General features: G+C 45.7%; 1 long non-coding RNA gene and 1 pseudogene across 1 annotated transcript; both read right to left on the minus strand.

Annotated features, from left to right (window-relative positions):
* Positions 1-818, minus strand: LOC114053347. Its single transcript, XR_003570374.1, has 2 exons — positions 660-818; positions 1-318 (listed from the first exon to the last, which is right to left on the minus strand). It is a non-coding gene; the product is annotated as an uncharacterized LOC114053347 (long non-coding RNA).
* A 5,722-nt stretch (positions 819-6,540) lies between these two features.
* LOC114053371 lies at positions 6,541-10,119 on the minus strand (annotated as a pseudogene).
* Positions 10,120-13,525: the final 3,406 nt, after the last annotated feature.

Consider the following 13,525-nt stretch of genomic DNA (forward strand, 5'->3'; position numbering starts at 1 on the left):
GTATGACTCTTGTCTCTCTCTGTGCATGGATATGTATACGTGGATATGTGTGCATATCTCCTGTTGTTTTGTAGCCCCTAAGGGAGTTAGGACTATGCCCTCCTGGCTTTTCAAAGTGGGGGAAGAAGCCCATGTTTCTTCCTGGCTGAGAGGTCACATGATGCAGTTCTGATAAGGAGCTAGCTTGAGGGCCGGCAGGATTCAGGGTTTCCTCGGAAACAGAACAGTCACCATGGCAAACAGCAATAGAGGCCAGCTGACACCTTCATGGACGCTGAATTCTTCCTCAGCAGGGACTCCTAAGTCTGAAGGGCGGGGCTGGCCATATTGGAAGGGAGGAAGGAGCATGAGATGCCACATTTTTGGGTGCAGTCCCACGTCCTTGAGTGGGGCGGTACTCTCCCCACCCTGCTGAGCACCACCAGACTTGGGGGGGATGGTCTGGGGAAGGGGGAGGAGGAAGGGGGAGCCCTAGGGGCTGGGGTGGGGGAGAACTAACTAGATCTTGGTTTCCCTCACAAACGTGAAACTGGGGATGGGGTCGGGGACCTTCAGCTGCCTGCGCCACCACCCCACCTTCGTGGAACCAGCCCCTCCCTAGACAGAAAGCACTCAAAGGGAAGGGGACGTGTGACGTCATACCAAGAGGAGGAGCTTACCTCCGTCGGTCACGGAAAAATAGAGGGCGGTGACGATGGGGGAGGGGGCGGGGATGGCCTTCTATGGGTGGGGGGGAGGCCCTGTGAAGTGGGATGATGCTAGGTGGGAGAAGACGGCCTGGGTGGGCTTCAGGCCCAGGGCATGGCCTCACCCCACCTCCTCGTCAGCCGGAAGAGAAATAAAGAGGAGGAGGAGGAGGCCCCGGAACTAGAACCCAGTGACCTCAGCCAAGGACCAGAAGCCACATGGGAGGAGGGAAAGGAGCAAGGAGGAGAAGGGGGAGGAGCACGGGAGGGGATGGCTAGGGTTATGAGGAGACCATTCTGGAGAGAAAGACTAGGGAATGTGACAGAGACAGAGACCGGTTTCCTAGGGGGTTGGGGGCAGATGGGAGATGGGGGACCTTCCTTTCTATGGTTCACTGCGTCTCCTTAAAGCGCTTCTGACACCTCCCTCCATCTTTCTTCCACCTTCTTATCTCCCTCCTCTTCCCCCAACCTTGTCCTCCTAGATGGAGTGCAGCTTCTAGGGCCTGGGGGTCTGGAGGTCCCCCAGCCCAGGAGAGGTAGGGCTCCCCTCCATCTGGGAGGAGAAGAAGGTTGGGGACAGAGGCAGAGGAGGGCCTTGGGCATCTCTCATGGTCCCTGGGGTCCTCCCTCACTCAGTGCCCAGCTCCAGGAATGACAACAATCAGATAAAGCTGGGGGTGTGGGGCAGAAGAACCGTCTTCTAGTGTTAGAAGCATAGTTAGGAGGAAGTATTAAATTTGGCCCAAGCAAACATAATTAGGAACAATGGATGAAAGTTGTAGAGGCAAATTCTCTCTTAACATGCACTTACACTGGGAGCAGTCCCAAGGAGAATGGGTTGTCTTGGGAGGCAGTGGGTTTCCTGTCATTGTATGAGGGGTAAAAGATGAAACAAAGGCTCAAGCTTCCGAGCATATTGATTTTATTAATTCATGCATGCCAATTCCATAACAATTGGGACCAGGCCTCCTCAGCTTGGCACTGTACCACGAATACAGGGGGAGATGCTTTTATGCATTAAAAGAAAACAATTAACAGGATTTAAACCAGGATACAAGATTAGGTAATCTGATGTCTAATTTGAGGAAAGACAGTGACAATTCAGACAACCATCCCTGTAATCAAAACTCAAAACTATCAAATTTTAGTTCCAAGATTTTTTACCTCAAATAGCAAAATTTCACTAATCACAGTTTAGGGCTTGAATATTATTAATTTTCTTATGTTTCCCTAACAATTACATTTCATTTACCCTTTATTTATAAATTAAAACAAACTACATTCTGGGATTTCAGACATACAGCAAATATCTGATAGTTAACTCATATTAATGTATTGAAGTTACATCTTTAAACCACCCTATATAGTTTTGTAATTTGTATAAGGAATAGCCAAAAATTTTCAAATGAAAACTCTTTATTATAGTGAATTTGTGAATTCTCTTCCCCTCCCCCCTTAATTTAAGGAGTACGAGTAGGAGAGGGGATTCTATTTTCTTGGTTCTAGGTTTTCAAACTTCAGTACTTTAGATTTTTCAACATGTGGTCAGCGGGGCTGATAAGATCTTATGATTCAGTCTGAATACAAAGTCTCAAGGGGCCTCACAGATAAGTATATCTTAAAGGGTCTGTACAACTTTTCTCCAAACAGTAAATCATTCTTGTTATCATCATTATTAAAATTATTATCATTTATTCATTTTAAGACAAAATATACACCATTAAATATTTAACAGTTTTCAAATGTCTATTTTTTTATCACATTCTTTTAACAGCATCCAGATTAAAAGAGAAGTTATTTATCTAACAGCATTTCTGATACAATGGTTTCTCACAGCATTTCACAATATAAGAAAAATTTTTTGAAACACAATAATAACATACACAATACCATGTATTTAAAACATGAAATAAAACTTATTACCAGTCAGATGATGTCAATTCAGCCAAATGCATTTCTGAATTTTCCCACACAAAAAAATCATTCATTTTATCATCTTTTGGCATTTTATACTAATCACATCTAAAACCTGGTATAGAATTATCACCATATACAGTCAAAGAAGCAATAAGAATAGTCAACATTTATATAGTGCTTACCATGCCAGTCACTGTGCCAAGCACTTCACAATCATTATATCATTTGATCCTCACAATTACCCTGGAGGTGGGTACCCTTATTATTTTCCTCTTTACCAATCCAGAAACTGAGGTAAACAGAGATAATTTGCTTAAGATCACACAGCTAATAAATTTCTGAGACTGGAGTGTAACTCAGGTTTCCCTGATCCATGCATTTTCCAGCATTTGTTTTTCTTTGCGTTTGAAGCCACAATTAATAAAACACATTTCACTACATCATAATTTAGTTACAGGACAAATATCAATCAAATCAAATATGGATTTACAACCACAAAATCAAAATATCAATTTTCCAGGGCCATTAGGCACCTGGCTTTAAAATTTAGAACCCAGAATTAACAATTAGCTCCTTTTCAAAAGTTCAAGGTAGCACTTTACCCTTTCCATAGCAAGAGATTTCAGGAAGCAGCTTCACATTCCAACCCCCTTGCTTTGGAGCTCAGAAGATTCTAAAGACTGGGGGATATGTCCTGCCCAGAATGGTCTTTCAGGGGCAGAGTGTTGATATTTCCTGATCATAGCCCAAATTATCTAAATAACTAATCTTTATTCCGTAGAATTTCTCCTTTGAAATTTAGCACAAATTTTTACAGAACCCCAATTAATTGCAATACTGTTACCTTTTCGGATTTCCTACGAGTTTACCAATGTATAGTTCCTTTTTAATTTTCTTTGATGGGGGGGGCAGTTCCTCCTCACAGACCCCTCTTTGGTTTAAATCACCCTTTTCATTCCTAATTAAATTTTACTCATTTTTAAGTTACTCCTTGATTTAAACAAGTTTTTCTCTTTTCATGGTCAAGAAAGGGGTTAATGAGAGGCAGCTAACAAGTTCCAGACAAATTTTAAATGTCAATTGCATACCTAATGTTTTTTCTTCCCTTTGGGATTTCTTTCAAACTAGCTGCTTTTCTTCATTACACTAAAACAACAGCTCTATCAAACTTCAGAGAAAAGGTGATTTAAGTGCTTTTTACCCCTGAAACAGAATTGCATTCTTATTTTTCCTTAAAAGAAATTCTACAGAGTGTTACCTCAAAACTCACTAAGATATTTCAGCATATGCTAAGTGTCTTAGCAGATAGAACGAAGAGAAGAGGGTGAGTTCCTGGAGTGACCAAAGTCTCAGGAGTTCTCTGCAATCTTAAAATGATTATATCTCCAAACTCCTTCATGATTAATCTCCAAACCTCCAAAAACTAGTAAGATGTCTTTAGCAGTTACCATAATTTGGAATCTCTAATTCATTTATAATGCCACAAATTCTTAAAAACTAGGAAAAAGTTTTCCTTTCTTTGATTCTCTAACTTTATTTCTGTAATCCCAATGTAGCCAGGGTTGAAATGACAGAGAGAAAGTATCTTGCAGGTGGTTCTGGTTTTTCTTGAACCTAATTTCCCACTGAAACTCTGAAGTGGGAGTCACTCTTGTTGACTGGGACGGTGAGTTTAGCATCAGATTACAGAAAACTAGGAGAAATGCTTCAAGTATGAAACGTCATTCATCTTCCTTCCTCTTTGGCTGCAGCTTTTTGGCAGTCCTTCTGGCGAGCTGCATTTTCCCCTTAAAAATCTTTCAAGGTAGCAGAATTTACAAACAACACTAAACATGACACAAGACAGATTTTTCTGCATTTTACAAAGAAACAAAAACACAGACAAAACGATAAAACAATCACATACTTGTTAGCCTCCTTACCTCCTACTGAAAGTCTAATCTCAAAGCCTTTAATTTGCCATAACTAGAAGTCCCTTCTTCAGGCCAATTTTGAGACCCATTTGGATTTTCAGATATTTGACCATAATTTGAGAGCTCTATCTTTTACTGACCCCCTCCACTCCTGTATGGAAAGCTATACCTGTTTCCAGGCCAATAAGAATTTTCCTAAGGGAGTTTCAATTTAACAGAGCCATCTTGCCCTGGTAAAAGAAATTTTATCCAAGGAGGAATTCCTTGGTATTTTATTATTACCAAAATCCATGTCCCCTTAAAAAGAGAGTGTCTCTTCGGTATTTTATTATTACTGCAGCTCATCATTCCCTTAAAGGGACTATCTTTTTTCCAGCAGGTTGGGGATAAATCTTACTTTAGCTGGGAAGAATCTGAAATCAAGAGGGGAGTCCCACCTCCGGGGCAATCTTCCAAAAAGCTAAGATGCTATCCCGGAGGTCAGAGTCCTTTCTCGATCTGGCTGGCTTTGCCAAAAACTGTTATGGGTGAAAGATGAAATAACTGAGGAAACAAACGGTCAAGCTTCTGAGCATATTGATTTATACCAATTATACTAATGCATGTCAATTGCATAACAAATCAGAACCAGGTCTCCTCAGTTTGGAACTGGACCCTGAATAGAGGGGGAGATAGATTTTTATGCATTAAAAGAAAACAATTAACAGGATATAAACCAGGACACAAGATTAGGTAATCTGATTTCTAACTGGAGGATTAGAGGCTTTCCAAGTTGGGAGTGGGAGAGTGAACAGATACAATTCCCTCAAATCAGAAAAGGTGTACCACTCCCCCCAGGTGTCTGTATTCAATCAAAGGAATGTGGAAACAGTAACTGATTAACTACCACAGGGCCAGTTTTCAGATAAAACATATGAGTTGTTTCAGATACATAATTTTGAGAAAACTCCTTGCATCAATCTTTTTCTCTGATGGGGTTTCTGGTCAGCATAACCTAAATCCTTAGTGAAGGGTTTCTAAGCAACAGGTAGAAGTGGTCCAGCTTCCCAGCCAGGAAGCTGGGAAGTTCAAACAATGCAATAAAGTTTTCTCACAATTCGCATGATAATTTTCTTACAAGACAGAAATTGGACTAGACCCACAACTGAATAGAAAGGGAACTGAGCCAGTTCCAGAATTCAGTCACAAGATGGAGTCAGTGTGTGTCACCCAATTCCCACAATTCAAGGTCTTCAAACTGAAGCAATTTGACCACTTGTTAAGGGATACTAAAGAGGGGATTCTCATTTAGGTTGGAACAGTGGCCTTTGGAAATTCTTTCCAGCTCTGAGATTCTGTGGTTCTGGAGTGGGAGTGGAGCAGGGGAAACACAAAAATCCCTTACTAAAGTAATCAGCCTAAACATTTCCCTAAACTGCAATATCTAGTATAGCCATGAGATGTCAACAAAACACCACATTGCGTTTCCCAGTGGCAATTAACTGGTCAAAAAGCATTTCTTAAAGCCCTACTATATGTCAGGCCACTTTCAAGCTGTAGGGGATGCAAAGGCATCCCCTTATTTTTATAACACAGGCCTTGTTCTCAAAGAGCATACTCCAATTGCTAGAGATAACATGCATCTGGGTATCAGTATCAGTTGGACAGTCAATAAACATATTAACTGCTTACCATGAACCAGGCACTGTGCTATGTGCTGAGAATACAAAAAGAGGCAAAAGACAGTCTCTGCCCTCAAGGAGTTCACAATCTAATGGAGGAGACAAGTAAACAAGTATATACAAACAAGCTACATTCACGATAAATAGGACATAATTAATAGAGAGAAGGTATTAGAATTAAGAGAGTTTGGGAAAGTCTTCCCATAAAAGGTGGGATATAAACTTGGAACTGAATGAAGAAGCCAGGAGCCAGAGATGAGAGGGGAGAGCATTTCACGCAGTGGGGAGAGCCAGAAAAAATGCCAGACCTGAGAGATGGAGTGTCTTGTTCCTGGAACAGCAACGAAGGCAGGATCACTGGATCAAAGAGTACACAGGAGGGAATAAGCTGTAAGAAGACTGGAAAGAAACAGAGGCAGGGTTAGTTGTGGAGGATTTTGAATGCCAAACAGGATTTTGCATTCAATCCTGGAGGTGACAGGGAGACAAGTGGAATTGATTAAGAGCCCTCTTGAGGACATGGTGAGATGTGCATTTTAGGGAAACCACTTGGTGACTGAATGAAGGATGAATTGGAGTAGGGAGAGACTGAGGCAGGCAGACCCACCAGTAGGCTAAGCAATATGCCAAGAGAAGGGGATGAGACTACTAACAGGGACCCCAAAAAGGAGGTCCCACTTCAATGGGGTCTCTGGCAAAGGAGCCCACATGGGGCCCAGAGGCAAAGAACAGTAGCCAGACCACAGTGGAAACTAAGGAGAGGGAAATGCCTGTTTCCTAGAACTGAACAAAATGTGCTGGGCAGACAGCTGTGTTTCCTAAATGCCTCAGTGTCCTGAGTGCACCCACTGCCCAGGGGTGTCAGTGTCTTGCCTGGTTTCTTCCTGGACTCTATAGACATCACACACTGCACAGTGAATGCAAAAGGCTCTGGACTCAAGAGTTGGAAGATTTGGCTTTAGTCTCAACTTATGACCTCCAGCAGGTCATTTCCTCTCTCTGAGACTACTTCATCATCTGTATGTAGCTCATTCCCACTCTGTCTCCTTCCCAAGGCTAATGTGAGGTGAGGACATGTCATGCACATTAAGGCAGGATAGCCTCTGGCCTGAATCAGAGAAGAAAATACAGTGCTCTGATACTAAAAGGGAGAATGGAGGCTCCATCCCAATCAACAGGAACAGGGTATCTAGGGGAGGAGGAGAAGAATTGAAGCCCATCAGCCCTGGTGCCCCTCCTCATCCCACCCCCCACCTCGAAGCTCCATGCTTCTGCTACCCTTTAATGGGCTGGCCAAACATCTTGAGGATGGGTGAGGCATCTGGGAGCACGGGGAGAAAAAAGGCCAGCCCTCCAATTGCCAAGGAGCCCCTGGGAATCTAGGACCTGCTGGCCGAGCTTCCAGACACCAGGAGAGCAAGCTCCCTCTACCTTGTTGACCAATTCCCTCCTGCCTCGTGGACATCATCACCCTCTGGCCTGCAATTCCTTTGCTTTGAGTTTTGTTCCCCCGACCCCATCCCCACCCACCTTTTTATTTTTATTTTTTTAACACAGCAAATATTGTTTATTGCAGACTTTCAGCTGACATTTGAAGAAGGCACTATAAAAATTAATGAAACTAGATAATCTCTCTAAATGGATTTACATTAAAATAAACAACATCCTTACATAGCCTGTTTATATATGTGAAACAATAGAACAATTAGTGACAAAAATCATTCAAGAGATTTCTCAGGGCCCTGCTGTTCCCCAGGTCCTTGGGCTCAGGGGGGTAGCCTAAAGCTAAGCCTTGGGTTACAACCTGTCCCACACCCCTCCCTACTCCAACCAAATGATTGAGGAATTCCGACAGGGTGATTTGAGTCAAAAAAAGAATGGGGGTGGGAGGGTAGGGGTGGAGAGGAAAGAGAAAAGACGTGAAATCATCACCTGACAATAACAATCCAGCCGAGGTCCAAGACCACTGTAAAAAGTCGAGAGGCAGTGATGCCCTTGCAGACAGGCCCAGAGACACTGCGAGGAGGCAGAGCAGCTTGCTGAGGCTCCCCTGCAGCCCCTGAAGGCAGTCAGCTTCTTACCATCCCTTCCCTCCGAGGGTCCAGCCCTCCCCACAAGGGGAGGTGAGAGAGGGTCCTGCCTCTTGTCAAGAACCAACACTTCCAATGACGAGGCTACGGATCCTATGCTTTGGTTCAAAACTGTGCCCTCCTCAACTCTGTCCCCCTTAGATTTCAGCCTCACAAATTTCTGGCCCCACCCAAAACTTCCCATCTCAAACAAAAATCCCCACTCAGCTTACCACAACTCCATTTAGGTCTCAAGTCTGAAATTTAAGTGCTGGTGAAAGATGCAATGTTTACCACCAGAACCTCTGCTTCTCCCCCCAAAAAGGACTTGGAAAAGGGGTTGCCCCCTCCACTGTCTGTGGTCCACTCCAGTCCTGGCTTCTCTGCTCAAAGCAGCAAGCCACAAAGGGATGCACTTGAACCCGCGCTGTTGAAAAGCTCAGAAGAGAGCTTTGAGAGAAGGGTTGGGCCCATCTGCTCCTATTTGTGTCCAGTAGAAGAGAGGAGCCACAGGTATAACGAAGAGGGAGAAAAGAGGTCTGGAAACCTCTGATCTGGTGCCTCCTGCCGCCAGAGGAGGGCAGGCCTAAGCCAGCCCAGGGAGGCAGCGCACCAGAGCCAGCAGGAGAACAGAAGATTGGCAATTCACCAGGGCACGGCCAACACTATCAGCCATGCTTTATCAGCCAGGCAGAAGGAATGGTGATGGGGTTCGGGGTGATGGAGACCGAAGAAGGAAGCAACAGGTACTGCGTCCGTGGGGGAAGCTGTGAAGAAGGGTCCCTCTGTGTACCACATTCCTCAGTGGAGATGATGAGGAACTCACTAGGCAGGTGTGGATCCAGTGGAAGGGTAGCAGAACAGGTTGGCGTCTCCCCTTTTTCTGAGATGGTGATGATGGATGCTAGGCAAAGGTCATGGAAGGGACTCTGGGGGGAGGGGCTTCTTTATGTAGCTACCTTTTCTCCTTCTGCATCTCCAGGCCAAGCGAGGTGAAACTGACCAGGTGCTCTGTCACCTCATCCAACTGCTCTTTGGTGGTTGTCGTCTGGAGACGTTCGCCGAGCTCATCCAGCTGACTGCGCTGCTCCGGCTGGCCCACTCGCTCCAAATACTCCTTGAGCATCAGTATGATGTGCTTCACCTCGAGCCGGAGAGCCTCCAAGCACTGGGGCTGGCCCTCCTGCAGACTAGTGAGCTTCGATCTGGCAATGTGCAGGGGGGTCTTGCTGTTTTGGTCTAGGGAATCCACCCGGGCCCCTCTTCGGAGCAGCGTGGTGATGACAGGAATGTGGTTGGTGCAGGCAGCCAAATGCAGAGGGGTGTTCCCTAGCTCATCTTTCAGCTCCGGATCGGCCCCGTGGCTCAGGAGCAGCTGCACGATCTGGTCATTGCCGTTGCTGGACGCCAAGTGCAGGGCGGTGCGGCCTTTCTCATCTACCGCCCCCGGATCGACCCCATCCTCTAGAAGCAGCCGCACCGTTTCTAAGTCATTGGTGTTGGCGGCTTCCCGCAGCTTCTTCAGAGCGTGCACATCGCGGCCCGTGGGCCCCAGGCGGCGGTGTGGTCGCGATGCCAGGCGCAGGCGGCCGGGCCGCAGTTTCCCCTTGCGCAGCTCACTGGGGCTGGGGTCGTGCTGCCACAGCTCGTGCAGGAGCTGCAGTGGCGCCGGCGCCGCCGGGGCGGGGGACGGAGCCGGGGACGGGGAGTCCGGGGTGCCCGTGGAGCCCGTGGAGCCCAAGCCGCCCAGCACCGCGGCGAACTCGCCGAACGAGAATCTGCCCTGGGGCCTGACACCGCCCACGGCCCCCGGTTCCCACGCCTTGGCCCCAGGTGCGGCGGCTCCCTGGCCTTCGCTCGGAGATGCCATAGCAACCTTGCAGCCGCCGCAGACTCGGCCACCGCAGCCGCCCTCGGCCACCGCAGCCGACGACCTCGGCCACCGCAGCCGACAGCCGCCGACCTGGGCTGCAGCCGCCTCTGGAGCGTCAGCCCACACGTCACCTCAGCTTCGTTCTACCAGGCTCGGCGACGTCAGCATTGACGTCACGTTGCCCTGGGTCCGGCCTGCCTCTGCGGCCAATCCCACCCCCGCCCCCCGTTCCCATAGCTGCAGGGGCGGGATGGGCAGAGGACTGCGTTCGGGAGAGGGAATAGATTAGGGAGCTATGGAAGGGTTGCCAGTTCAAACTGTGCCACCTAAGTTTGGAGAGGAAGCCCTCACAGAACGGTTGGAGGATTTTCTCCACCTGTTGTTGGCACCGAGGTGGTGGTGAATGCTGGCAGTGATCCAAGGCTGAGGCTTGGCAGGGCATAATTGTTGAATTGATAAGAGGACTAGGGATTCAAGAGAGAAGACAGTGTAGAGTTCAGTTGGTTCATCATCAAGGCGTCGAGATGGGGAAAAGAGGAGAGGGTGGTTAGTGCAGATGAGATGTCCTGGAAGAGAATTGAGGGGTCAAGGGATTGGAGGTCAAGGTGAGGACCAAGAGTTGGGTTTTATAAGGGAGAGCTATACAGGGAGAGCTGATAAGCAAAGAAATTATGTTCGGATAAAGGGATTTCAAAATTCTTGAACATCTAAGTGGTACATTTGTGTGCGATGGCAAGATCAAGGGTATGTCAAATAAGTAAGCACAGAGGGGTATGATGTTTGCGAAAACAGGTGCATACATGTGTTTACGCACTGAAATTTTCATGCGTGTGTGAAAGGAACTCAATGATGTCATCACCTAGAAAGTCCAGGTGTGGAATATTTAAAATGATAATAAAAGAATTCCAGATTAAGTATTTTGACACATACATGCATGCATACGTACATATATTATATATATGAAATTTGCTTTCAATTGGCAATCACAACTTCACAAAACTTAGGTGAAAACTAGGTTTATTACAAGAGAAATGGACATGGATGTGGAACCCAAAGAATTCACAATCCATGCAGAACTTTGCATATTTATAACCGCAGGACAAAGGAAGAAGGAGGAAACACAAATCTCCACCTAAAGGGGCGGGACTTTGGGAAAGGGAAAAGGTTCAGTAAAGAACAAAACCCCTCCTGAAGGGGTGGAGCAAGGCCCTGGCCAAAGCTGCATTCTTTTCTCTTGGGAACTGCTAGACTATGAAGATAGGATGGTCTACTTATCTGCTGGGTCCTGGCTGCAGAAGCAGTTTCTCAACCAAGCCCAGACCGACTGGCTAATGTCTTGACTCCCAAGGACACACAGGGAGTCCAACTTGGGATACAGACAGCAAATTGTATCAGCTCAAGGTTGGGGCAAGCTTTCACCTTGACACATTCAGGGCCTCCTACATGCTCTGGGTCCAGAGTTTATAGAAAATTATGGCAACTCAAAAAGACAAGTTCAGGGGACCCCTTAACAGTCCTTAACATATGTTACAAGGTAATTTATAGAGACAATATTTCATTTATAATGTCCATTCTGAGCCATCATTAGAACGAATGATGTTCAGCTAGTTAATGACAATGATGCATATTTGTATATTACAAATATTTGATACTCCTTCATTTTACAATGCTGCTCTTTCTTTTTAAAAATTCTTTGAACATCTCATCCATGAGAGCAAGACAGGGAATTGTTTAAATCCAAGTAAGTGGGATAAGTCCAATCAAATGGTATGGGAGAAGAGAAGGACTGTTATAGGCATTCACAGAAAGTGGAACTCTTTTCTAGACTCCAAGGCAGATTTTCAATGTGTTTTCAAAGAAACCCTCGTTTTTACAGGCAACATTTCTGTATCTATAGTTACCTATTTTAAACATACAAAGCTTTTTTCTTCCTTTTTCATACAAAGCTTTTAGAGCTCTAAAGAGGAGCTTCCATATTCAATACAACACATTAATTAAGCAACAAATATTAGTTAAGTAGCTACTGTGGACAGCTAGGTGGCTCAGTGGATAGAGTACTGGACCTTGATTTAGGAAGACCTGAGTTCCAATCTTCCCTCAGACATCAAATAGCTGTGTGACCCTGGGCAAGTCACTAAACCTCTGTTGGTGTCAGTTTCCTCCTCTCTAAAATGGGGATAAAAATAGCACCTACCTCACGGGGTTGTTGTGAGGATTAAATGAAATAATATTTGTAAAGCACTTAGTCCAGTACCTGGCACCAACAAGGCACTTATAAAAAAGTCACTGTTAGACAACAAGGATATAAGGTCTATGTGAAACATAGTCCCTTCCCTCAAAGAGCTTACTTTCTACTACTAGAAAGATATGGAATGATATATAAAAACAAAATACCTGTAAAATAAGAGAGTAGTAATACCTAGGTGGGAGAGGACAACAGTGAAGCCGTGGCCTAAAAGGGTCACCTGGACCTCACCCTTTAGGAAGCTGAGGATTCTAAGAGATAAAGGTGCAGAGGAGGTGCATTCCAGGTTTAACCATTTTCGAGAGTTCCTGAGGGAGTTTAGGCCCTGGTGGTATCTCTATGGTAGCATTGCTATAATAACCACGCTTGTGCAGTGATACCCTGTAGCTTGGCTACTGCCCCAGCGGCGTCCTTGGTGTCCTCCTCCCCATCCTTGCTACAGGTTAGCTTTGGAAACATACAGAAGAAAGGCCTAAGCCTCTTCTGATAAGAAAGAATGCCATTCCCCTGTTTGCCCACAATAGGCCTTAGTTTACCCTAATAGGCCACAAAACTGCCCATGGGACTTGTCCATGTCCCTGCTCCTAAGTCACCTAAGGGCATTTAAAAAATCCCACCCATGTGGAGTCTGGTGGATTTGTGAAGACTACCTAAGTTGCTGTATCTTGTCGGGGTGACCAGACACATTTCCATCTGGAGGCAAGGGAGGCCACAGCCAGAGAAGCTTAGTGCTTCTGTATTCTTGTATATCTCTGCTGTGTAAGGACAGATTAAACCTCCTTTTAACTGTTCAATTACTTGTGAGAGCCTGTTTTCATTTCCACCTCTAAACTAAGATGATATTGCAATTAGAACTACCCCTAACGTTTGGCAGAGTTGTTATTGGGATGAGATGAGATAGTCCTCTTGTTCACATTCTGGTTGAGTTGGGGGGTTGGGGGGAAATGTGGCAAATAGATCTGAGGACAGAGTCATCAGATGGCAGGACACCATGTGGTACTTGGTCACAAGAGCCCTGCTGATCACATACAGGGAGTCCTTTCTGTGGGACAGAAGTAGGCAGAGCAAGGAGCTCAGGAGGGTCTGGAGGAGGTTTCCAGGGAGGGTGTACCAAGTCCACCATTTCCTGGTGGTTGTTGATGACCTTCCTGCCAAAGG

Source organism: Vombatus ursinus, unplaced genomic scaffold (genome assembly GCF_900497805.2).
Source record: "Vombatus ursinus unplaced genomic scaffold, bare-nosed wombat genome assembly UNPS02004080.1, whole genome shotgun sequence".
NCBI classification, from domain to species: domain Eukaryota; kingdom Metazoa; phylum Chordata; class Mammalia; order Diprotodontia; family Vombatidae; genus Vombatus; species Vombatus ursinus.